Consider the following 24,097-nt stretch of genomic DNA (forward strand, 5'->3'; position numbering starts at 1 on the left):
GGGAGTTCGAGCCCCACGTCAGGCTCCGTGCTGACAGTGCGGAGCCTGCTTGGGATTCTCTGTCTCCCTCTCTCTCTCTGTCTCTCCCCCACTCGCACTGTCTCTGTCTCTCTCAAAATAAACAAATAAAAAACGAAAACAAGAACAAAAGTTAAAGGAAAGGACAATACTAATAAAGTTCAGCTCTGATCACCGTGCCACAGCGTGTCAATCAGGACTCGGTGTTGACACTTCTTCTTCCCCCGGGGGCTGCCTTCTCACGTGACACAGCCTCTTGCCACCTCCCACTTCTCTGGTGGAAACCAAATCCAAGTTCACCCTCTCTAAGAAGCCTACTGCCCTTCAGTGGTTTAGGACCATAAACACCCATCGCAGAAACAGGACTGGTAACGATGCCCAGTGCTGCACAGACTTAAAAAAAACAAAACAAAAAAAAACCCAATTATTCAAATAGACATGGAAAACCAGAAGAAAATTATGCTAATCATTTCATTAAGAGTTCGTGTTTACAAATAGGAAGCCCCTGCTGCAGACTTGGTGAGCTCTCTAAGGTGCCTAATGTGCTGTAGGCGCTCAACAGAAATTAAATTAACATATCAAGACGTTGAAGGGAAAAATGCATTTTTTTAGACATAAGCGAACACAGCTGTGTTTGGGGTCTGTTGACTGTCTCAAGTTATTTTGAAAGTGTTTTGTTTTGGTAACACATTTGGCAAGTTCTCTTCCCCTTCATTTTTATACCCATGTATATTTAAGGGAGAATATAACCCATATGTTCCTGATTCAATTATACTTGACTCATCCCAGGATGGCTTTGTAAAAGCAATTTGAATGCCAAGAGCCTTGCAAGTTTCCTAACAAACTCTGAGGCTTTTGTGTTTTTGCAAGAACTCAGAAATTTACTTTTGTTCGTGTAAACGTCTGAGGCTTATTTTATTTTATTTTTTTAAAGGAAACACGTGGAGTTTCACTGATCACTGCATTAATGTACTTACTTACTTAGTTACAACCTGGCATGACGAGTGGCAAAATGATGACGTGTGCACGAAACGTTGATTATTTGGTATTGTTTTTATGTAACTGTCCAAAAAAGACATCGGCCTTGAAATTAGATCACCGCAGGAATTCTTAGCGAAGCTCTTGAAAGCTCTCTTCTTGGTCCAATTCGATGAAAAATGCTGAGTGTCGAGGAAGTACAGATTGCTCTGCTCTGATACCAGACAAGTCCAGGAATGTCTGGCCATCCCAAATGAATGGCCTCACCTGTTCCCCCTTCCAGTTCACAAGGGGGAACTTCAGGCATCGTGGCTGATTATTGGACTAAGTGGGCACTTAGCCCAAAGGGAGCCTGCCAGAGTCTCTCTCCTGTTGACAGTCTGAATTTAGAGAATGAGAAAGAGAGCAAGAGAGAGAGAGAGAGAAGGAGGGAGAAAAAGAGGAGGGGGAAACGCAGCAGGAAGATAAAAAGAAGGAGAACAGAGAGATTGGTTTAGTCTATTTGTGTGGCTTGTGTCTGTGTATCAGACAAACTCAAGGGCCAAGCGTGGGCATTTGACACAACAGGGTGTGCACAGAGTAAGTCAAGAAGCTAGCGTACAAAACCGGATGAACTAGAAAATCGGTGTATATATTTAACAAGCAGTGTATTCTAGGATCTGAGAAATTCAGTATGCTATATTATACTCTGATAGATGGAAGCAACAGAGATGCTACTCTTGTCTTAAGGGAGTAGGAAGAAAGGATGGTCCACATTGTGTTCAACATACAGGATAGACTTTGTCCCCAAAGTCTATCAGCATCCTGGTGTGTCGATGTGTTTGCCACCCTGGAAGCTCTCCAAACCTCTAAATTATTACTGGAGTTTTATGGAGGCATCCTCATGTAGGGCATGATCAATAATTAACTCCATTTCCAGCCCCTCTCTGCTCTCTGGAGGATGGGCGGGGGGCTGAGGATTCCAAGCCTTTAAACATGGTTTAGTTTTCCTGGTGACCCCCACCCCCCAGCCAGGAGCCCACCTTCAGCCACCTCAACAGAACAAAAGATGCTCCTTGAGGATCAGGATCGTCACCTAGGAATCCCTTAGGAATTTACAAGGGTTTAAGGAGCCTTGTGTCAGGGATGGGTTCAAAGACCAAATATCAGAACAAGATCCCAGTGCTCTTATCACTTCAGAAACCACAAAGATTCCTGTGCCAGGAACCGAGGACAGACACCAATATATGTATTTTCAATAACTTTATGTATATGCCAACAATATGATATATAACATATCACATAATATATAACATATTCACACCTAAATACAAATTTGAATAAACAAGGAAGCTATGGATGAAATGTCTTATATCTTTACCTAGGAGAATGAAAGGAAATGTTTAATAGAAATGTCCTTTTCTATTAAAGGAAATTAATAGCCAGATGAACACGAATCTCAGAAAGCCACACTTGAAGAAAGTTCTCATGACAAAGCCATGATACGTAACACACCAGGGTCCTACAAGAATTTACTGGCATGTTGCCACATACATAATAAGAATCTCTGAATGATCAGAGAGGTTCAAAAAGCACCCAACGGAGGCAAGTACTCTCAGTTTTTCTTTAAGAAGAGAAAGATTCCAGAAATGTAAAACCAATGTGCTTATGCTCAAATCCTGCTAACATTATATAACGGGTGGTTAAAAAGTCCATTTGCAAACCTAAGAAAAGGAAGTAGTGTGGTGTAGCCACGATGGAAAGCAGGGTGGAGGTTCCTCAAAAAAATAAAAATAGAACTACCATATGATCCAGAAAATCCACTTCTGGGTGTTCTCTCAGAGGAAGCGAGAACAATAATGGGAAAAGCTATATGCATTCCTGTGGTCATTGTAGCATTGCTTACAATAGCCAAGGCATGGGAGCAACCTAGATGTCCATGGATGGATGAGCAGATGACAAAGAAAATGTGAGGGGCGCCCGGGTGGCTCAGTTGGTTGAGCATCTGACTCTTGATTTTGGCTCAGGTCATTATCTCATAGTCTGTGAGATCGAGTCCCGCGTCTGGCTCTGTGCTGTCAGCTTGGAGCCTGCTTGGGATTCTCTCTCTCTGCCCCTCCCCTGCTCATGCTATCTCTTTCTCACTCACTCTCTCTCAAAAATAAATAAATAAACATAAAAAATAAAAATAAAACCAAACTGTGATACACACAGACACTGGACTATTACTCAGCCATAAAAAGAAGGAAGTCTTGCCATTTGGGACAACACACTCGGACTTTGAGGGCGAAACCAGTCAGACAGAGAAAAAAAAATGCTATGATCTCACTTACATATGGAATCTTAAAAAATTCCAAAAAACAAAAAACAAGCTCATAGATGTAGAAAGTAGATTGATGGTTGCTGGAAGCAGGAGGTGGGGGGTGGGCGTAATGGGTGTAGGGATCAAAAGTTACAAAATTCCAGTTATGAAATAAATTAAGTCGTTGGGTGCAATATACAGCATGGGGGCTACAGATAATAATATTGTATTGCATATTTGGAGTTGCCAAGAGAGAAGACCTTAAAAATTCCCATCACAAGAAAAAAATGTAACTATGTATGGTAGGGGATGCTAAGTAGACACATCGTGGTGATTGTTTCACAACATACACAAATATCAGATCACTATGTTGTAGACCTGAAACCAATATAATGTTATGTGCCAATTATACCTCAATTTAAAAAAAAAAAAAAAAAGGAAGGAGGGATCGCAAAGTTGTAGACAGCACAGAGTGTGAAAGAATTATCCTCTCACTTTATGACAGAATCATGTTCCAAACGAAGAGTGGACCAAGTCTAATCCTGAAAATGATGGGAGATTGGTGTCAAAGTTTGCATATGATTTCAAAACCAATTGCACAGGGAGAGACATGGATGGGAAAAATCGGGAGTCCGTGGTGAGTTGTGGCATGCAGAACAGGAAGCAACTAATATTTACCATGCTCTTTGGAGCTCAGCCAGTGCCTTGGGCACTGTGTCCCGCTGGAGGGGCCGTGTTTTAAGAACAGTGACAAATCTTAAGCCAGACGCTGCTAATTATAGTTATCATCTCATGAAGTGCTCCCCAAACTGGGAAAGGATTTGTTATTATTACCCCCATTTTACAGGTGAGACAAGTGAGGAATGAAAAGATTAAATAGCTTGCCCAGGTCACAAGGAGTGGATGACAGGGTCGTAGGTTGAAAGAAAACAGACTGAGCCCAAAGTCCACTTGCCTGTGTGGAAATATTCAAACAAACGCTGTCGCATAGCGCCGTTGTCCAGGATGCTTCTTTCCTTCAGAGGGACGTCAATGTACATTCTTTGAAAGCATATTTTAATAACTCTGAGAATTATGAATTGGAAAGTTTTAAAGAATATGTTCCGAGATGCTACCAGGATTTAACACCGATTACTGGGATTAGAGGATATTTTTGCTTTTTCTTTAAACTTTTCAGGGCATCTGCGTGGCTCAGTCGGTTAAGCGGCCGACTTCGGCTCAGGTCATGATCTCACAGTCCGTGAGTTCGAGCCCCGCATCGGGCTCTGTGCTGACAGCTCGGAGCCTGGAGCCTGCTTCACATTCTGTGGCTCCTCTCTCTCTGCCCCTCCCCCGTTCATGCTCTGTCTCTCTCTGTCTCAAAAATAAATAGACGTTAAAAAAAATTAAACTTTTCTATACTTGGTAATTTTTTTTTTTTTTACAGTGAACATATAATAATAATGTTGTAATTAGAAGGAAACTCTTGAGCTGTTTCCTTCTGAGCAAGGAAGAGGACCTGTGAATCTGTGTGCAAAAAAGTGAAAAAATGGCTTCTACATGGTTCAGGGGGTGTTGAATAGGCTTTACATGCAGAAATTATAAAAATGGTTTCCCAGAATCTGATTTTTTTCTGAAAAATTTTAATGACCTTCCCTTTACACACAGTTGTTTTTTAAGTCATTACATTGAAGAAGCAGAACCCATGGGGTGCAATATGGAGGGACTTTTATTCTCCTCCACTCCCCTACCCCACACCGCCTGCTCACCCATTTTGTGGGGTTATTTGTGGGTCCTTCAGAGCCCTCCTGGTCTCAGTGGTCATCTCTCATCAGTCGTTCTCTGAGATTTAAGCAAAAATACCTCCTCTGCGTCTCTGATTCTGGGGGAACAGTCCCACTCTCCTCTGCTGAGATCTCCTGCCGCCTCCAGGTCGCCTTGTCCTACAGGAAGGACTTAACCCCAGCGCCCCGGTTCTCCAGAACGGTGCCCATCTGACCCACCGAAAACGCTCACCTTTAATCCGCCACTAGATGGCGCACAGTCACTTCCCAAACACACTTCTCCCCGCAGCCAGAGGCCGGTTCAGCCACACACTTGTTTACAGATCATCTTTGAAGCATCATACATCAGACACCATGTGCATGGAACCAGTGCCAGACTTCCCATCCGGGACGTTCACAGCACATCGATAAATAACCCCCAGAGAAATCTCGCCTAATCTCCAGCTGCACATAGTTTACACCCTCGAGATGGGATCTGGATTAAAGTAACAAAACTAGTTCTAAATATCAGGTTTACAAGTTCTGGCTGGGTAAGGCAGCACCTCACTTTCCCAAGCGGCAGTGGTTAGCACCTATCTTTTTGGGGTCTCTGTAGAAACAAAGACTGAACATGAACTGTTCCATGAAGATTCCCATACCTATTGGGGCACTTGGGTGGCTCAGTTGGTTAAGCCGTCCAACTCTTGATTTTGGCTCAGGTCGTGATCTCATGGTTCATGAGATCAAGCCCCGGGTCGGTTCCGAGCTGACGGCACAGATCCTGCTTGACATTCGCTCTCTGTCCCTCCCCCACTCATGTGCATGTGTGCACATGCTCTCTCTCTCTGTCTCAAAATAAATAAAGAAGCTTAAAAAAAGATTTACATACATAGAATCGTGCGTTGTGTCATTCTTTGTGTGGAAAGGGAACGGAAAGAGGGAGGGAGAGATGGAAAACAGAAAGGACTTTATGTTTTTCTGAGCATCTATTATGTGCCTGCCACTATGCCTGGCCCTCTGAAATACACCTATGGGGGGTGCTATTCTTCCAGAGTTTAAAAATAAGTTTGCAACAGAAGTTCATGGAGGTGAGGGAACTGGCATAAGATTCCAAAGCTCAGACCGGGCACTGGGTCCAGGTGACTCTAAAATGCCATGTTTTCTCTACTATAACTATACTTCCTTTCTTGCCTATATCATGATCAATTACTAGTCTATTTGGCAAACCAACGACCCATGTTTTTAAAATTCATAAAAGACCAGAATATTATTTGAAAATTTTAAAAAGGGAATGGGGACTCCTTTTAAATACAAAAGGCTGGAGGAATCATTGATCCCTTCTACCCTGTTGCAGGAGGCCTATACTGAGGCTAATCCTGTAAGGTCCTGCTCCTCAAAAGTCATTTGCAACAGAGTTGCCCAGAACTTGTTACAAATGCAAATTCCAGAATTGACTGTTATGTTGGTTTCCTATTGTCGCCTGTAGCAAATGACCACAGATTTAGTGCCTTCAAAGAACAGAAATTTATTGTCTTGCAGTTCTGGAGGTCAGAAGTCTAAAAAGGATCAGGCAGGGGGCACGCCTTTTGGACCATCTAGGAGAGAATCTGTTTCCTCACCTGTTCCAGCTTCTAGAGGCCGCTGGCTTTCCTTGGTTCACTGGCCTCATCATTCTGACCTCGGCTTCTGTGTCACATCTCCTCTGACTCTGGAGCTCCTGCCTCCCTCCTTCACTTACAAGGGCCCTTGTGAGTACGTTAGGGACACCCAGATAATGCAGGATCACCTTCTCTTCTCAAGGTGCTCGATTTCATCACATCTGCAAAGTCTCTTTGCCACATAAGGAAACATATTGACAGGATGGAGGGATTAAGATGTGGACATCTTTAGGAGACCGTTATTTTGCCCAATACAATGCCTTAGGGATTCCTTTTCAGAATTTGTTTTAATGTTTACTTATTTTTGAGAGAGAGAGAGAGAGAGCATGCAGATGAGGGGCAGAGAGAGATGGGGACAGAGGACCTGAAGTGGCCTCTGCACTGACAGCACAAAGCCTGATGTGGGGCTCGAACTCAAAAACTGTGAGATCATGACCTGAGCCAAAGTCAGAAACTTAACTGAGCCACCCAGGTGTCCCTCTGTTCCAGAGGTTTGATGTGGGGCCCAGGATTCGTCACCTGACAAGCCCCTAATGGTTGTCACACTGAAGTTTGAGAACCATTGCTGTGAATGGATACATAGCCTCTTTGTTTTTTGAGATTTTTTTTTTTTTTTTAAGTAATCTGTACACCCAACGTGGAACTTGAACTCTCAACTCATGCTCTTCAGACTGAGATGGCCAGGCAGCCTCATATCTTGTCTAAAAACATTTTTTAGTTTATTTATTTTTGAGAGAGAGAGAGGGGGTGGGGGAGGGACAGAGATACAGGGAGACACAATCCGAAGCAGGCTCCAGGCTCTGAGCTGTCAGCACAAAGCCCGACGAAAGGCTCTAAACCCACAAACTGTGAGATCATGACCTGAGCTGAAGTCAGACGCTTAACCGACTGAGCCACCCAGGTGCCCCTCATACCCTGGTTTTAAAGGCGAGCATCCTAGGACATCTTATATCTTCCTCAACAAACTATTTTAAATTTAACTGTGTTTTATCAAAATTAGCAATTAAAAGAATTTAAAGTATGCCCTTGCCCTTATCTAATGTTCTTTTTTTAAATGTGTATTTATTTATTTAGAGAGAGCGAATGAGCTGGGGGGGGGGGGGGGCAGAGAAAGAGAGAAAGAGAAAGAGAAAGAATCCCAATCAGGCTCTATGCTGTTGGTGCAGAGCCTGATGTGGGGCTCGAACTCATGAACCGTGAGATCATTACCTGAACCAAAATCAAGAGTCAGAGACTCAACCGAGACACTGAGACAACCAAGCATCCCCTAATCTAATGTTCTAATGTCAGATTCTTTGATGGTGTTTTAAAACTTCTTGTTTTGTTTTCAACGCCCTGAACCATCTACTTTTTCTTCCTACTGGAGGCTTCCACTATTTATTTTACTTTCTCCCCACTAACATTTTTTTTCATAATAAGGGATACCAAAATAAGCCAGCTGTAAGCGGTGAAAGCAGGATTCCTTACTAAGATTTCACAGCAGACTTTAATTATTTACAATATTGTGGTTAAGAACATCAACTTTATGGCCAAATAGCCTTGGTTTGAATTCCAGATCCACCCTTTACAGGCTGTTTAACCTTGCAGTTGTGTAATCTGTGTCTAGATTTTCTCACCTATGAAATGAGGATGATAGTCCCCATCTCAAGAGCCTTGTGAGTATCACATGTGTTAATTACACACACGTTACATGAGTTACTGCTGGGAAGTACTCACACATGGTACCTACTCCATCAACGTAGCTATTGTTCTTATTCTTGAATAATAATATGGCTCCCCATGTTTGTGTCTCTTTGTACATTCAGTGCTAGGCTTTAGGGGTTAGGGTATGTGCCCTCGCACACTAATTTTTGTCTTTACGAATAGCCAAGGAGAGAGAATAAATGGCATAGGTAGCCTGTGTTTGTTGGAGGGGCAACAAAAAAGAAACTTCATTTTCTCTGTGGGGCTTCAGCTGCCTAACATGACAGGTGCCCAGAGAGAGTGAATTACGTGGTCGTAAAGACTTGGGGGACGTGCGATGTGGTCCCGTAAGGAAGGACTCTCCTGTTGGAAGGAGGAAGGGGACGCCATGAGACACTGGTCACTCTCAATTGAAGGTCAGGGGTCAGAGCCATTACATCCTGTCAGTGGGAGCTCCAGAGGGACGCTTAAAGGGGAAGGTTGCAGCTGTCAGGGTTTGAGCAGGAAAGGGATGGCACATTCAAACTGGGATAGTTTTAGGAACATTTAATAAAGGGACGAAGGTGGTGAGTAGGGGGACCAGGGATCAGTAACAGCAGGGTTGGCTTTACTACCTGTTAGCCTGAAGGGGCCAGGGAAGGGAGCAGAAACAGCTAGAAGTGTGGAAGGGGCTCCGGGCCAGCTTGCAGCCCACCCAGGGCCCCCTCCGGGGAGGAAGTGGGGCGAGAAAAACCCTGACCTCATTCCCTTCCCTCTGATCTCCTGCTGGGGCCCTCAGAGCCACCCCCCAGCTGGCCTCTGTAGCACGGCCTCAGGTCTGCCTCTGGGGCTCAGAGCAGGGCCCGAGGGCTGGAGAGCAGGTGGGTAGAGGGGGAGGCGAGCGGAAGCTGTCCAGGACAAGAGGTGTTTTCACTCCTTGAGAGGTGTTGCTGCCCCAAGCTCTGTGCCCTGTGAGTTGGCATGCGAGCCGCAGGGAGAGGTGGTGGGGGAGTGTTAATCCAAGGGCTAACCAGCGGGGAGCCCCGCTCTTTGAGAAATGCAGAAAGTGCCAAATATGCCCCAGTGGGACAATTGACGGGGCTCCTGTGGGTTTGCTGTGTTTCAGGGAGGGTCGTGCTTGGAGTGGTGCTTAACCCTCAGGCCTGGCCGAGTCCTTGGGAGCACAGAGCTCTTGTGGGGAGCCACACACAGTATTTCACCGTTGTTATGAAAAGCCCTTTGCTGACAAGCTACGGTGCCTGGATGTGAAGGAGCATTGAAAGGCCCCACCGAGGGTGTTCTTAGATCTCCAGGCAGAAGTTGGGGCCCGAGCCAGGGTCCTTATACTGTAGGCCCACCTGGGCCAACAGCTACACTTTTTTATTACATTATATCCAGATGTTTAGAATGCTCTGAGGGAAGAAACATTATTCTTGGGAGCTTAAAGATTTCGGATGTGCAGACAGAAAGCACCTACAGAAAAAGAGCAAGGAAGAGGGGGGTGGGGGATGGGCAAAATGGGTGAAGTGGGTTAAAAGGTACAAACCCCCAGCTATAAAATGAATAAGTCCTGGGGATGTAATGTCGTACATGGTTATTATGGTTAGCAATACCGTTTTGAATATTTGAAAGTTGCCAAGAGTAAATCTTAAAAGTTTTCGTAACACGCGCATACATTTCTAACTATGTGTGGTGATTAACTAGACTTATTGTAGTGATCATTTTACAAAGTACACAAATATCAAATTGTTAAGTTGTTATCGTAAAGCTATGCATTAATTATATGATTATATCTAAATGTTTAAAATAACAAGAAAGAAGAAAAAAAGATTTTGTTTTGTTCTTTAGAGAGAGAGAACACGAGTGGGGGAGAAGGGCAAAAGAAGAGAGAATCTTACGCAGGCTCACGCGGGGCTTGATCCTACAACCCTGGGATCATGACCTGAGCTGAAATAAAGAGTTGGATGCTCAACCGACTGATCCACCCAGGCACCCTAAAAATAAAAGGCTTTAACCTAGAAAAAGAATGGAGCAATTTTGGAATCTGGGTGGAACACACAGTTGTTAGCGGCACATACCTGCAGAATAGTGATGTCAAGGGGTAAAAGAATAACCAATGTCAGAAAACACTTCCCCCTTTGCATCCTGCCTCTTCTGTCTACTTTCCACCCAGCAGTGAGAGTAGTCTTCAAAAAATACAAATCTGCATGCATCACCCGTCTGCTTAGAAACATTCAGTAGCTTTCCACAGAGCCTTGGATAAAACCCAGACCCCTCACTCTGCCCGAAGTCCCTGGATGATGTCTCCCATACTTGCTGCTTCTTCCCTATGTGTCTCCTGCACTCTGCCTTTGCTCACTGTACCCGTCGATATTCACCATCCCGTTCCTAAAACCGCATGCTCCTGACGGCAAGGTGTCTCCTTCTGTCTGGACTGTCGCACTATTTCCTTCACCAGTCGCCACGGAGCTGGATCCTTCCCTGGCTACTTGATCTAAAGCAGGTGGCCCTCTGTCTCGGTCCCCAATCTGCTTCCTTTGTAGGATGCATCCCAATGTGTTGTTTTGATTTGCTTGTTTACTTGTGTGTTGTCTGCCTTTCCCACGAGCGCCGTGAGGGCAGGGTTTGTTTCTTGTGGAATCTCTGTTCCCCATGGAATTGATGGTTAGCTAGGCGGATGGTTGGATAGGTGGACGGATGGCCCTGTCTTCTAAAATCTAGTCTTTGATTCTTCTGCTTGCACTGGAAAACTGCATTCTTTGACATAGGATTTGTTGGGCGTTTGCTCTGCCATGCCCCGCTAAAAATTTCGTGGCATTTCACAACTGGAGAGAAACCAAAACAATTAGAGATAAAGCAGGAAGTGGCTGGAGACAGAAGAGAGGTGACATTTATTCATTCCTGAATAGTGATTCCAGAAATAACAGTTGGGAACTTGTTTTAGAAATTTAAGATTTGCTTCGCCAAAACGTAGAAGATCAAAAGCCTACTTTCCTTGTAAGAGAAATCATAGATGACCTTCTGTGTGCCTGTACATGCGTACATGTACAGACTGCATGCACACAAATAACGGAAGCATTGGAGGCTCACAGAAATTCTGCCTGGTGCTTTTGTAGAAACAGAATTTTCCCTCTTTGCAAAAAAAGCTAAAACAATTTCAGGCCAATCTGGAAAATCTGTTTTCATCTAAAACCTCTTAGAGCACTTTCGCAAGGATTTATGATGTCTGAGAAATTTTATACCTCGAGACACTGAAAGCCAAGATGGACAAAAATTAGAAGGAGTGGTTGGAAAGAATTCTACCTCTATATACTATTCCACCCCCAAATTTGTTATTTAATATGGGCCTAGGAAAATATGCAAGGGAGAAAACCCTCTTTTTACCTGACTATAGAATTTACAGCAAGGTGGTCCTGCAGAGGGGAAAAAAGGCCTATGACACAAAAAGCCGTGGACCGGGGGGTACCTGGGTGGCTCAGTTGGTTGAGCACCCGACTTGGGCTCAGGTCATGATCTCGCGGTCAGTTGAGGTCAAGCCCTGCATCGGGCTCTGTGCTGACAGCTCAGAGCCTGGAGCCTGCTTTGGATTCTGTCTCCCTCCCACTCTGCCCCTCCCCTGCTCACGCTCTGTCCTCTCTGTCTCTCAAAAATGAATAAAAGTTAAAAAAAAAAATTAAAAAGAAAAAAGCCACGGACCTGGACAGGGAATGGGGGAGAGGATTGGATCTCAATAGAGGGAAGGCCAGTGAGAGCCCTGCTGGAAGAGGGCTTTGCATTGTGGGTAAGATCATTCTGGCTTTGGCTTCTTACTAGTCTGGGTTCAAGTCCACACACAGTGACCTACTAACTGTGTAAGTTTGTTCCTTATTCTCTCTGACTCTCGGTTTCCCGATATGTAAAATTGGCATGATAATGAGGCATATTTTTAATATTGCTATCGTGGGGATTACGTGAAAAACCGGTGCTCATAAAACCCTTAGAATAGTACGCATACGAAGTATCCCTTACTGGGAACCCAGCAAGGGCCACTATTATAATTGAACGCAGCACTATTGAGAAGAAAAATATTGTGATCCACATATGTAATTTAATTTTTCTTCTGGTGGCCACGCTAAAAAAAAAAAAAAAAATGGAAGCGATGATGTTAATGTTAATAATGTTTTAATTCAATATATCCAAAATAGTATCACTTTAATGTAAGACCAATATAGGTAACTAGCAAGATATTTTATAGTCTTTTTTTCATGCGAAGCCTTTGAAATCCAGTTACAGCGCAGCTCACTTCAGACTGGTCTCACTTCAAATGCATAACAGCCACCTGTGGCTGGGGGCTGCTGTATCGGACAGCACAGGTCTAACTTATGTCCCTGAATCCTGTAGAATGAACCTAATTGCACAGAACTCCTTTATGACGGTCGCAAACTAAGATTCCAGCTGGAAAATCTCTTCATACCCTGCCACCAATCCCATTTTATAGGAAAGTAGCAGACACAACCCCGTTGGGTATAAAGGCGACGTAATTTTCTTGGTTTGACTCATCCTCCCTATGTGCCATTGTCGCCTCTCTGGAAACGCTAATGTCAATGCTGTGAAACTAGAACCAGATTTGTTTGTTTTCGGACTTCTCTAGGTCCTGGAGGATTTTGTTGCCACTCAGGAGTCTTAGAGCACGCTGTTTATTGACTCAAAACTCATTCCAGTATTGAGAGGCTGAATTGTAAGGCTAGGAACTGAGATAAAAGGACTCCGCGCCTTCCTTCTTCAAGTTTACTGTGGTCTGAGGCAGGAGATGAGAACAGAGAAGGGGTAAGGGTGGGGGGGCTCTAAGTATCCCACCTTCTCTCCCATGGATCTTGGTGGGGAACCAGCAGATGGCAGCCTGCTACAATAAGTTCCAGCCCCTCGATCCGGGAGAAGAGAACCTAAAAATATCAGTCCCACATATTTGCCGAGAAAGGCATTGGTTAGCGTTTGGGGTCGGCCTGGAGTTTTTGAGATAATTCTAGGACTGTGGTGATGATATCACGGTTAAGGCAGAGGTGCGTATTCCAACATAATTCTCTGTCTTCCCGGCCTCCCTTCCGTGCTTAAGATCTTCTGAACTACTTTTTGGATTATTTTTCGCTTTCAACTGAAAGACTTATTTACATAATGGGAATCCTAGAATTCAAGTACACGTGGAATAATATACGTTTCCCGTCATTAATCAATACTGATTGCTTTTCTCCTGTTTCTTCCGCACTGTTAACTGTGTGTAAACCTTTAAAAATGTTACGCTTGTGTATTGAGTGTCACTGAGGAACGCTTGTTTTGCAAAATCTGACACTTTGTTGAGCAACGTTCACGTTAGGCAAGGTTTTGAATTCCGTGCAGTAAAGCCATGGGTTCTTCGTTTTCCATAATTAAATGACTTTGCTGAGAGTGTGGCTCCTTAGAAGGATGCATGAGGATTAAAAACCAGCATATCAAAGATCAGATGCCTGATTACAGTTAGGTGAAACTCGAAATAATCACTTATGCGGGTCTGGTTTTCTTCCTGGCAAAAAGCTTTGGTTTATTTCAACGTAATAAAACAATTAGATAGTTAGATGATTTCAATGGATCGTTATTTTTGGCAAACTGATAAGCAGAGAGTACACATGCTTCATTAAAGAGTTGTTTTAATAGCAGCATTGGGGGAAATTAGCCAGTGAAAACTAGTTACTTTCCATTAAAAAGTAGAAGAATGAAGGATTCTTTTTTGTGTGTATATTATGGTCTCTCATTAACTTCTTTTCTTCTAGTGAGCACATTAAATATCGGCTGGGCATCTACTTAGTGAAAGGCTCTGTGCCGAGTATCAGGCATAGGAAGATGGTCCTTTCTCCAAAGCTTACAATGCAGTGGGGTTTACTAGAGGATATGGCCTTGAAAGTGGATGTTGTTGGGGCGACTGGGCGGTTCAGTTGGGTTAGTGTCCAAATCTTGATGTTGGCTCAGGTCATGATCTCGTAGTCATGAGATTGAGCCTCCTGTCAGGCTCCTGAGCTTGGAGTCTGCGTAAGATTCTCTCTCTCTCCCTCTCGTGTTAATTAATTAACGAATCAATTGATTTTAAATGTCTAAAAAAATGGATGTTGTTTATCAGTTCACAATGAATACAAGCGTTGAATCACTATGTTGTGCCCATGAAACTAGTATAATATAGCATGTCAATTATACTTCAAAGAAATAAAAATATTATATCCATTTCAATATATTATATGATTCCACTTATATGAGATACCTAGATTAGGCATTAGATTCAGAGATAGAAGGGTGGTTGCCAGGGGCTGGGAGGAAGCGTGGAGTGGGGGTTATTGTTTAATGGGTACAGGGTTTCCGTTTGAAATGATGACAGGTTCTGCGAATGGATATAGTGACGGTTGTCCAACAATATGAATGTCGTTAATGCCACTGAACTATATACTTCAAAATGGTTGCAACGGCAAATCGTGTATGATACATGTTTTACCACACACGCACCAAAGGGGGGGTAGAAACTATAATCCTTCACAGGGATTTCTGGGCAAAAGGAACAGTGTAACCAAAGGCTCCAGGGGCAGAAAAGATTGGAGGGGGGGGATATTTTTTTGGCAGAAACCATCAAACCTCAGAAAGACTCCCAGGTGCCTTATGGGAAATTTGGGCAACATGAACGGAGGGAGTGTTGGAGCAGGTATGGAAGCGAGGGCACGAGGCAGTAGCGTCTGGGGTCAGTGTGAGCGGTGAGGGAGGTCAAGTCATGCTATCTCCGGGACCCAAGGGCCTTAGGTGGGTCGGGCAATTCAAGGAGGTCCGATTCAGTGTGCTGGCAAATTTAGTTGGGAGTCCAAGGTAGAAGTCAAGAGGGCTGGGCAGGATCCAACCTAAATCTGGCCCAAGTTGTGCAGAGCACGAGGTCATCATGACTGGGGGGGAAATATGCAGAACGGAGGGAGACAAAGAGCAGAGCAAGCCCACACACGGGGCTCAGAGCTAACCTGGGAGAGTTGGCACAGCTGAGGCTCACTCCAGGCTCCCTGGCTCCCAACACTGCGGAAGGCTGAGGGATGTGCCAGGACAGCGCTCGGGAGCCCGGGAAATCTGACCAGACCGGCGGACGCTGGCCACCGCGAAGCAGGAGCTAATTCCAAACCAGCCCAGAAGCTGGGCTCAGGCTGCTGATGCCCTTGGGTCAGGGTTCCCGTGGGAGCTGGGGAGAGCTACAGAAGAACGAGGCAGAGGGAGTGATGTGGGGCTGATTGGCTCACTGGAAACATAAAAGGAAAACAAGGAAGAAAAGACTGCAGAGAAGGTTAGGGCCAGACGGTGGACAAATTTCATGTCGGACTAGATAGTTTGAATTAAATTCTATGAGTAACAGGAAGACAGAAAACTCCTGAATAGGGAAGTCGTATAAAGAAACCTTGGTCTTAAGAAGGTTAATCTCGCACGTCCCATGGTTTTACAGATAAGAGTCACTGTATCAGTGGGAGACCACGGCCAGAACAGGAGTGCGGGATGGAACGGAAGATACAGGTGTCTCGGAAATGCACAAGCGACTTTGTTGTTGTTGGGGGAGGGACGTATGTTGCGACTGGATTTTCCATGTTTCAGTGTGTTGCAGTGAAAAGAATTTTAAAATTCATTTATGTTTTTAAAATTTTTCTAATGTGTATTTACTTTGAGAGAGAGAGCGTGCATGTGCATGTATGCAAGTGGGGGAGGGGCAGAGAGAGAGGAAGAGAGAGAGTCCCAAGTAGGCTCTGAAAAGTCAGCACAGAGCCCTACGAGGGGATCAATCCCACACACTGTGAGATCATGACCTGAGCTGAAATCAAAAGTCGGACACTTGGGGCGCCTGGGTGGCTCAGTCGGTTGAGTGGCCGACTTCAGCTCAGGTCATGATCTCGCGGTCCGTGAGTTCGAGCCCCGCGTCGGGCTCTGGGCTGATGGCTCGGAGCCTGGAGCCTGCTTCCGATTCTGTGTCTCCCTCTCTCTCTGCCCCTCCCCCGTTCATGCTCTGTCTCTCTCTGTCTCAAAAATAAATAAAAAAAAAAAAAAAAAAAAAAAAAAAAAAAAGTCGGACACTTAACTGACTGAGCCACCCAGGCACGCTGAATTTTAAAACTCATTTAAAAATGAAATGTAAGGTCGCCTGGGTGGCTCAGGAGGTTAAGCGTCCAACTTCAGCTCAGGTCATGATCTCAGGGTTTGTGAGTTCGAGGCCCACATCGGGCTCTTTGCTGTCAGCACAGAGCCTGCTTTGTGCCCCTCCGCAACTCATGTTTTCTCTCTCTCTCTCCAAAAATAAATAAACATTGAAAACAATGAAATGTAAAATGTATTATGCATTAACAACATATTGCATTTGTAATATGTTTCCGTTGTAAACATTACACTCATAATAGGAAATTTGGAAAATCAGAAAAGTGGAAGGTAGAAAGTAAAGTTGCTCTCATTCCAGCCTGCACCCAGGATTATATTTCCTTCTAGTCTTTTTTTCTATACCTAGTTGTTTAGATCGTTGGTTTGCTTGTTTGCTTCCCACAGCTGTGATCCCATTACGTATTTTTTGTATCCATTTTTCGTTTGTTGTGTGGTGGGAAGTGGCAGAGTAGAGTGGTGAGGAGTACAGACTCTAGAACTGGCTGCCTGGTTTCAAGTCTCAGCATCTGCCACTTGCTGACTGTGTGACATTAGCCTCTCTGTGCCTCAGTTTCCATAGCTATAAAATGGTAGCGATCATAGTAACAATTTCATAGCACTGTTATGAGGATTAAGTGAATTAACAGGTGGAAAGCCCTCAGCATTGCCACGTAGTAATTCTTGCATGTGTTAGGTACTTTACCCCGTTGTTATAAACACGTGTGAAATATCTGAGGCTTTCAAGATGGAAAGTAGGGAAATTCACAAAGAACAGTGATGTCATTAACAGGTATAGGAAGCCAGGAAGAGTGGTTTGGAAGATGGCAAGGAATATACGTGGCTTTAATTGTATGGGGCTGGAGTTACAGGCAAAAAGAAGGGTGGAAATATGTAGGAGAGCTTGGAGATGCAATACAGAAGCCCCAAGGAGAGTTATGACCAGATGTTATGGATTTGGAAGACATCTTCCTTTGGTGACTTCATAGTATAGGAAAAAATCAGATCACTAAAGGAAAGAAAACGTGGTGAGGACAAAACTTTGGAGAGTGGGCATATTTATTTATTTATGTATGTATTTATTTATTTTTAGAGACCGAGAGAGAAAGAGAGAGAGAGAGTGCACTTTCGAGCGGGAGAGAAGTCAGGGAGAGGGAGAGAGAGAAAATCGTAAGCAGGCTCCATACTGTCAGTGCAGAGCCCAACGTGGGGCTTGATCCCACAACCCTGGGATCATGACCTGAGCTGAAATCAGGAGTCAGACGTCCAACCGACGGAGCCGCTCAGGTGCCCCAGAGAATGTGCACACTTAAAGAATGAAAGAAGGGAGGAGAACCAGGAAAAGTCAAAGAACACGTACAGAATTAGAGGGGGAAACCAGAAAGATGGGAGAAGGAAGGTTGTGTCAAATGTGTTTTTCATGGAAGCCAAATTTTCCTTGATGTGGCTGAGATGCGTCTTGGGGCAGCATAACAGAGAGATGGCTTTCCAGAGTCCTAGGTGGGCGGTTGGTGGTGCTGGGGGTGGGGAGCATTCCTCCAAGACCCTTGCCTTCTTACGGGATGGAGCCCAGAAAGGGAGCCATGAGGACACAGGTCTGCCCAGCCCTTTCTTCTCACCTGCCTCTCCTTGATGACCCCTAAGTCCTACTCTCTCTTCTGTGACGCCGCTTCCCTGGAACACTGTGAAACCTGATGATGACGAAGGCTTTCCCCGCACAATAGAATTCGAAGAATTGACCTCTGAGCCTGCTTGATGAAAGAAATGTAATCAGTTGAGGTGGGGAGGAATAAAGGCTATCTTCTTGTTGCATGATTGTGTTTTGCATGTCAGAAGATGATTATGCCTCTCCTTTAGGAATTGCTACATTCCTGTGCTAACGATCCTAATTTCCTCCCAAACTTACAGACACCTCAGGACAAGAACAGCAAAGGTCTGTGTACTGAGCGGGGCAAAAAGAAAGCAGAGGTGCCTGGGTGGCTCAGTCGGTTGAATGCCTGACTTTGGCTCAGGTCGCACTCTTAGGGTTCGTGAGCTCGAACCCCACATTGGGTTCACTGATGTCAGTTCGGAGCCTGCTTCGGCTCCTCTGTCCACTTCTCTCTCTCTGCCGCCCCCCCACCCCAAAATAAATAAGACATTAGAAAAGAAAAAGCATGTGAATTTCACAACAGAGCCCTGTTCCTTATTTTAAAAAGGTACAAGAAGGGTGTACAAAGAGGCATGAAACGGTCTCAGGAGGTGCGGGAGAAAGGGACAGGTGCAGGGGCAAGGCTTGAAAAGAGTGACAGTTTTTGAGCAAATGTAGAGAAGACTGAAAATACATCACACAGAAGTTTTGATGTGGAAAGGGGGTTGATGGAAGGAGTTCATGTAAGATGACTTCAGTCAAGGGCACAGACAGACATACTGGTAAAGTGCATGAACTCTGGGGACAGACAGTCTGGTTCAAATGCCAGTTCAGCCACGGTGTAGCTGTGAGACCTCGAGAAAGTTCCTTCGTCTCTCTGCTCCGTGAAAAAAACATAACGATGACGTTATGATATCTGCCTGACAGGCTTATTACAAGAGTAAATGCATTACTATGCCTATGTGTTAACTCTTTTCAGTCTAGATAATCAGACTAAAGTGTGCCCAAGAATGTTTAAACGTCCGATGACCAAGGCAGAAGAAAATCCATTTTGTAACTGTTGACAGCGATTTGGGCAGCCAGACATGCAGCACCGGGAGCGCCTGCTTTATTTTTCTTCTTTCTCCTTGTGCCTCTAGAGCTATTCTAGTGATCAGCCTTCCACCCACTAAAAATGTAAGTCATCAGAGAACAGGGACTTTGGCTAGTTTTGCTCATGATAAACACAGTAAGTGTACAAGTAAATAACTAATTAAAAATACATTACCTTACAGGGAAGCTTGTTCAAAATTGAACCTGAGTTTCACAAGTCATGGTGTGGCTTGGGAAAGGAGGGTTGCGGATGGAAACGGAAGTGGAGACACAGGAAGGGCTGAAGCGGGAGGGGTCTGAGTGGGGGAAACAGGGTGGTTGAAAGAAAGGAGGAAGGGAAGGGTAGGAGTTCAGCCTGCAGAGATGGGAGCAGCGTTCTCGAATGTTCATGGGAAGATTAAATGGGACCCCGGCCAGGGAAATACATTCCTACTCAGTCTATTCCTGTTTTGCATCTCTTCTGGTATCAATTTTTTTGAATTTACCTTTGTTTAGATTAAGATATTTATGAAATTGTTTACAATGGTCTCATTTAATCTGTTCATGGTTTTTCTTATTTTTTTTTCTTATTATTTTTTTTCTTTCATTGTGTTTTTCTTTTTTTTTAAGTGGGCTTCATGCCCAATGTGGGGCTTGAACTCACAACCCTAGGATCAAGTATCAGATGCTCTACCGACTGAGCCAGCTGGGCGCCCCCTCATTTGTATTGTTCTTGATGAAAATGTCAGGATTCATCTATTTTGATGGGGAGTGTTCTTATTAAAGGAGCCCCATTGGAATGTATTTGTTAATGTAAGTCATGTCCGGGTTTCTAATTTGTTCATTCATAAATCATATTACTTTCTTCCTTCTGATATCTTCAGGATTTGATTCTTCTTTTCTAACATTTTGAGTGTTTAATAATTTGAAAACAAAAGAATGTGTGGTTCCTGAAAGTAGCCGTGGCTGTGGTCTCCCCAGAGTGTGGAGGTTGGGCAGGGAGCTGTGGAGGGTTAGAGGCAGGCCTCGGCCGATTTGCATCCCAGATGCCCGAATGTTAAAATGGCACATGACCCCCAAACTACAAATCATTCCCTTTGCAAAGCTCACTTGCCTTGAAATGACCGCTTCTTGTAATTTTTAAAAAGCTTTTTTTAATGTTTGTTTATTTTTGAGAGAGAGACAGAGCGTGAGCGGGGGAGGAGCAGAGAGAGAGAGGGAGACACAGAATCGGAGGCAGGCTCCAGGCTCTGAGCTGTCAGCACAGGGCCTGACGTGGGGCTCGAACCCATGAACCTTGAGATCGTAACCCAGGCGAAGTCTGACGCTTAACCGACTGAGCCGCCCAGGCGCCCCACTCCTTGTAATTTTAAAGACAGTTTGGCTCCATCTTTTCTGCCTCCTTTCTATGATCTCGCCCAAATGCCATGCCCGACGCTGTATGCTGGGCTGGTTCGCAGTTTTCCCACAGATGTTTTACAGGCAGAATAATCTATCGTGATAAAAGGCCGAGAGCCTAGAATTAAGTTCACGTCACAGCTCTACCGCTTCCTCACTGTGTGAGCTTTGTCAGGTTATTTGACCCAAGCCTCAGTCTCCTCACCTATTAAATGGGGGTAATGACAGCACCTGCCTCAAAGAGCAGTTGTGAGCCCTCGGGGAGAGTGCCTGTCAAAGCTTTTATCACGAAAGGAATGTTCGCTCGCCCCATCTGTTACATGTGTCCACGGACTTCCACGCGCAGGTGTTTAAATGTCTTCCACGTACTATGTTTGGGTAGGACAGCTCTTATTCTTCGTTCACAATGAGGAAAATGAGACACAGACACCTCAAGGACAAGTTGTGGTTAACAACGGAAGGCTAGACTTTGAGCGCTAACTGCACGCTCTTTTTAAGAGGGTAGGTTAGCTTTTGGCAACAACTGGGAAATAATGGTTTTGTGCTCACGGTTCACAAGCACCCCTCCTCATGTTGTTAAATTCTTTCCCAGGGTCTTCATCCTCCTGGTGAAATCTATACAGATAAGGCTCAGCGTGTATTATCTCCCAGGGAGTGTTTATATTTTGTCGGTGAAGACTTACAAGCTCAGAAAGCCTTCAAGGGGTGAAGAACGAGCCTCTAAAAGAAAATTTAAGGGCGCCTGGGTGGCTCAGTTGGGTGGGCGTCCGACTTCGGCTCAGATCACGATCTCACAGTTTGCGAGTTCGAGCCCCGCATCGGGCTCTGTGCTGACAGCTCAGAGCCTGGAGCCTGCTTCGGATTCTGTGTCTCCCTCTCTCTCTGCCCCACCCCTGCTCATGCTCTGTCTGTCTGTCTCGCTCAGAAATAAAGACTAAAAAAATTTAAAAGAAAGAAATTTTAAGTCTAGGAACAGTGTGGGGCAAGGGATCTTCTCAGTGAGTGAATTTTCTTATTGTATCTCATAGTAGATGGAATTAGGCCCCACAAACACGTCCATATCCTAATTCCTGGAAGCCACCATGGCACTTAACATGACAAAGGAATTTTGCAGAAGTGGTTAAATTTAGCATCTTGAGGTGGGGAGATTATCCTGGATTATCCAGGCAGCCCCAGTGTATTCACAAGTGTCCTTCTAAGAGGGAGACAGGAGGGTCAGAGTCAGAAGGGGAGAGGTGACAATGGATGCCGAGGTGAGGGGTGGGGAGGAGAGAGAGAGAGAGGAATTTGAAGATGCTATGCTACTGCCTTTGAAGACGGGGGCGAGGGGGTGAGGGGGTGAGGGGGTGAAGGGGTGAGGGGGTGAAGGGGTGGGGGCCGGGGAGGGGGGTAGAGCTATATACCAAGGAATGCAGATGGCCGCTATAGGCTGGAAAAGGCAAGGAAATGGATTAGCCACTACAGCCTCCAGAGGAAATGTAACCCTGCCGACACCTTGAGTTGAGGACTTCTGACCTCCAGAAATGGGAGATAGTAAATTTATGCTGTTTCCAGCCGCTGCGTTTGTGTTAATTTGTTACAGCAGCCACGGGAAACTGATACACATCTCATTCTCCCTCTGTGGTCAGGCAAACTCATCTTTTCTGTTAGTCAGCCATTTCCAACATAGACCAAGGGATTCAAAGGAACGCGGCTGCACAACTATTGCAAAATGAGCTGTATGATCAGAATTAACTAAGACTTCAAACACAAAACCAACGTCTTGGGAATTATCTGACCGTTCGTTGGGGAGGTATCACCGTACAGGGAGGAAGCTGTTGATTCTGAGCCACTGCGTATTGCTCTGCGGGTTGGGCCCAGCCCAGGGGGTGCCTGACTGAGGAGGTAAGTGAGAGCGGAGCTCCGGGCCAGGCCCCGACTGCCGAGGAGTGCACACGAGCGTGAAGTGGCATTTTCCGAGAGGAAGAGACACCCCTTCTAATTTGCTCAAAGGTAGTGGATAGACTGGCAGCAGACCTAGAAGACTTACCCCGATTCTGTCAAGGATCCATGAGGTGAACTCACATGAGTCACTTGAGCTCTCTAGGTTTGTTACCAGTAATCCTTTTGGACAGAAGCTACAATTAATTGGGTAATTAGCCTGTTTGCCATTCAATTGCTTCACTCTAAAGGAAGGATTTCAGACGAGGTAAACTCACCCTCACTGACTCCACTCCAGCACTTGCCTTCTTGCCTGCAGCACACATGGCATATTGCGTATTGCTCCTTGCCTCAAGCATACATACCTAATGCCTCAGGTCCTTTGCACGCACTGTTTCCTTTACCCAGCACATGTCTCCCTTCCTGATTTCACTTAGGTCTCTCCTAGAAAGGCATTTATTCAGAGAGTCCTTCCTTCACTGACCATTCTATTTAATAGCATCACCCTTATACTTAATTTCCTTATTCTGCTTGATTTCATGTATATGATTTCCCCCCATCGAACACTGTCTTGTTTATTGGCTTACTGTTTGTCTCCTCCACTAGAACGAAGGTCCATAAACACAAGAACATTGTTTTGTTTGCTGTTGCACCCTCAGCGGGTGCACACAGTAGGTGTTCAATAAATATTTGCTGAATGAATGAAATTTTTCCTCGTGTAACCTTGCCTTCTGCAATAGGACGTGTGGGTGTTTCATAGTGGTTTTTTCACGTGTGACTGTGCTCTGTGGCCCTGCATGGAGGTGAAGGTGAGGGTGACCAGTGCACTGCCTCAGGATTTGTTCTGGCCCCCTTATTAGTGGCGTCATCATCTTCTAGGACATAAAGAGACACACAACAAAATGAAAATTGCTTAAACTTGATCCCTGTGCCGTGTCTACTTCCTGCCCCGTTTATCTTCACCTACAGATGACAAATTCTTCAGATTGCGGACCCATGCTTCCCTGTGAAAAATGCTTATGCTTTACAGTAATCATTTGAAGAGTCATCTCGAAATTTTTATTGCAAGACCCCAAGTTTGTTTTGGGGAAAGAGCCGCCCTGTTCTCGACCCTGCCGTGGGTTTTCCTTTGCAGGCACGCTTCCTGTCTCCGAACCCTCTGTGACCATCTTCCTATCCTTTGGCACGGGTCTGGGGATCTCTTCGGGTGGGCAGAGTGCATAAGCTCACCGTCTCCCTTCTTTTCCAAAGAAGCTAAAATCATTGTAGTTCCTACGGTTGGGGTACTCTCATTAAATATGCGCCTGAGGAGACAGATCATTTTCTGATTAGACCATTTTCTGATTCTCCTAACTGGGCATAGTTTCTCTTGGTGCCTAGGAATAACTTCTATGTCCGCTTTTTCAAGGACTCCCAGACGGCGGGAGCTCTAGAGAGAAACTTTACACCCCTCAGTCTCTCTCTTTCTCTATTTTGTGTGTCAGTTATTCCTTGGAAGGTGGGAGTCTTCAGTGGTGACCCGGTGCACAGGCCCACACGTCCCCACTCAGTGGGGTCCCCTTGTTGCCATATCCCAGGGAGGCGTGGCTTTGTC

The 24,097-nt window shown here is 45.0% G+C and overlaps 1 long non-coding RNA gene across 1 annotated transcript; it reads left to right on the top strand.

The window, feature by feature from the left end:
• The first annotated feature begins 19,553 nt into the window (after positions 1-19,553).
• Positions 19,554-21,547, top strand: LOC109276348 (uncharacterized). The gene is made up of 3 exons (XR_002084622.2): positions 19,554-19,669; positions 19,816-19,998; positions 21,176-21,547. It is a non-coding gene; the product is annotated as an uncharacterized LOC109276348 (long non-coding RNA).
• The last annotated feature ends 2,550 nt before the right edge of the window (positions 21,548-24,097 follow it).

The sequence above is a fragment of the Panthera pardus genome, unplaced genomic scaffold, assembly GCF_024362965.1.
Source record: "Panthera pardus isolate Hobbes unplaced genomic scaffold, ASM2436296v1 HiC_scaffold_6, whole genome shotgun sequence".
Taxonomy (NCBI): domain Eukaryota; kingdom Metazoa; phylum Chordata; class Mammalia; order Carnivora; family Felidae; genus Panthera; species Panthera pardus.